The sequence below is a fragment of the Morone saxatilis genome, unplaced genomic scaffold (genome assembly GCF_004916995.1).
Source record: "Morone saxatilis isolate NCDOM2014 unplaced genomic scaffold, NCSU_SB_2.0 Contig9, whole genome shotgun sequence".
Taxonomy (NCBI): Eukaryota; Metazoa; Chordata; class Actinopteri; family Moronidae; genus Morone; species Morone saxatilis.
In genome coordinates this window covers 15,243,228-15,246,200 of record NW_023340268.1, presented here as the reverse complement: position 1 = coordinate 15,246,200, position 2,973 = coordinate 15,243,228, and positions in this window count along the sequence as shown.

The window sequence follows — 2,973 nt, the reverse complement described above, 5'->3', positions numbered from 1 at the left end:
AAAAAAAAAAACTCACTGGCCATTTGTTTCCACCTACCACTTACAAATCTCCTTCTCTGAAGAAATCTGCTTTGTTTCAAAGATGATGTGATATTTAAATCAGTAAGCAAGTTCACATATGCACTGGTATCGTGTCTTATATTGATTATATTCTGGATATGGTGTTTAAATGGAACATGAGAAACCCGGTTATTCATATAACTGTATACATGATTATAACAGTATCCAGATTTTTGATAATCTGTGTCCAGTTGTGTCTTGATGTCTCACCATCTCAGCCACGAGGTTCTGTACTAACACAATGTTCAGAAACCTGTTCAGTCGTTCACATGCCACAGTATCCTGGTTTATATCAGAGTACTCACAAGTAGCGTATCCACGGTTGTCAGGGTAAGATCATATTTCAGGAAACCATGACAAGCTGTGTACATAGCAATACATAACCATGAACACTCCAAAAACCTTATAATAACAACCAATGACATGATATTTATTTCAATTTGTAAGTCAAAAAAAAAATCTTCTCACAATTGAGCAGATTGCCATACTCAAACAGAAAGATGGTATTAATTAGTGCTCTTTAATCTTAAACTTGCTCTGTGAAGCACGTTGGGACTGCCATGTTTAAGATGAAAAGATCGTCTTATTATATTATATTATATTATCTGCATGGAGGGATATGTTATGACTGAAATACTGTAAGCTACAAGATGCTATTTAAGAAAAGCAATCAGTGGGTATTTGTCCTGAAAACAATGACTTGAGCACTTCGACAAAGAAAGAAAGCAGGCAAAACAGAAGGAGAAATAAATAAGGGATTAGGATAATGTATAGTTTAGTTAGGCCCAGGTGTAATCTCCTTTTGAATTCAGTTTGACCTTATCTGCAAAAGTATGGGAGAAAAAAGTGTCAAGGTAATGATGTAATAAGTTGATTTACAAGTAAACAGAAGCAGTCCCAGCTCCACAGAAAAAGATTAAAAAAAGTTAACAGATAGCAGGATGTGGAGGTTATTGGATGTTGGAGGCAATACATATTTTTAGTCTTGTTTCAGCACTGAAGTGTCTGTGTGAAAGCCATTCTCAAATCTGTCCTAGCTGTCTCGTACGTCAGCCTCGGCACTGTGGCCAGATAATCCCATGGGATTTCTATCACACAGGTGCTGCTGTTTATTTATCCTTCCTTCGACACATTCACTGCCCCCAGCGAGCATCGCTAACACCGGCTAACTCTCTGTCACTACAAGCTAACAGAGCTTTGTGCCTATTGTCCCCGACCTCCTCAAGGCCCCCCAGTCCCGTTCTGGGCTCCGACGGCTGGCCCGCTAGTCTGTGTGATCTCCACCGCAGGCATTACTCACTCCACAGTTCTCCAGATCTGACAGGTGTGTGATAGTGATGTCCCGTAAGCCGGTGCTGCCAGAGCTCTGAGTCACAGAGATGTCCATTTCTGAGAAAGCACTGGACTTTGGTTTCTGCTCATTTCCGTCTCTTTCTGATCCAGTTGCCTATTTAATATGAACAGACAGAGGGATAGAGATGACTCTGGGAACAGAAAAAAAAAAAAAAATCAGTGAAACTCCTAAAGAGCGAGTGGGCCTAAGCCCTCGGGCAGAGACAAATCACCTGAGGCAGAGTACAATTCTACTTTGTACTTTGAGTCTTTTTTCCCCTTTCAATGTCTATTTTAGTCATGAATAGGTATGAGAGGAAAATGAGGTATTTCCTTTAATTAGAAACCCTAGGTACATGAGAATGTGATCTTTTTGTTCTTTGCCTAATTAGGCTGCATGTATCTAGAAATATGCATTGTGTTCTTACCTGAGTGTAAGTTTGGGCCACCCTTAAGGGGTTGACCTACTAAAAGTTACAGGGATAGCGTGCGCGTGAGTGCGTGTCCACGCACACGGGCATGTGCAAACTTTACGCAGCCATTCAAAGTGAGAAGTGGCTGTGTATTGTGACAAGAAAGTCACGGCTCTGTCTGTGAAATGGCAAGTAAAGGAAGAAAATGTCAATTCCCAACGTGGAAAACCACGTAATGATTCTCTCAGAGGAAAAGGGTAACGCGCACACACACACACACACACACACACACACACGAGCATGGACACACACTTTATTTTTACTCGCTATACCTTCATCTGCCCCTCAACAGACAGCAGGTCTTCGGGGAGTCCTTTCAAGAAGTGTGCATATATATGCGTGCGTGCGTGCGTGCGTGGCGGGGCCGTGTGCGGCATGTGTGTGCGCAGTCAGTGTGTTCATTTTATCCTTCGACTCGCCTGTCAAACTAAACCAGGTAGTTCTGTGAAGGTTAAGACAAGGAGATCTAGTTTCTGAGACAGACAGGAGAAACAAAAGAGAGGCAGAGAGTTTTGTCAGAGGTTTTTTTTTTCATATATTTTGTTAGCATTTTGACAAATGATGTCAAAGCAAACCTCTGCCCTCAAACTGTTGGCACTTCTGTCCATACTGATGGACTACTGTGTTACTACTTTACAAGCCGCGAATACATACCCATGTTCACTGGCTCTAAATACAGTGATGGTGTGGAGACGGCAAGTGTGAGGGCCTAATGGCTGCCTGAAACAAATATATTTAAGCAATCTTACTGTTACTGTCGTACTTTTTTATTTTTCTAATTTCTTTTTTCTTACATCACAAATTGAAAGGTTAAGAAGAATCTGGTTAACACAGCTAGACTTTTAATGAAGAAAACCAATTTCCTGGCTTTATACTGGCCAAATTTAACTGGAAGACTGACCACTACGGAACATTTTCATAGCAGCCTAATTACAACATGTAGCTAAAAACCAAGCAAAACCAGTGCCTGCATTCTGACTTTGTTAGCCTTGGCTAAAACGTAATGTACATATCTTTTATCCCACTATCTGTTATTGAAAGATATCAATTTGGATGAACCAGTTTCTTATTAATTAATTTACTAACATTAACCTCTTACCATGTATGT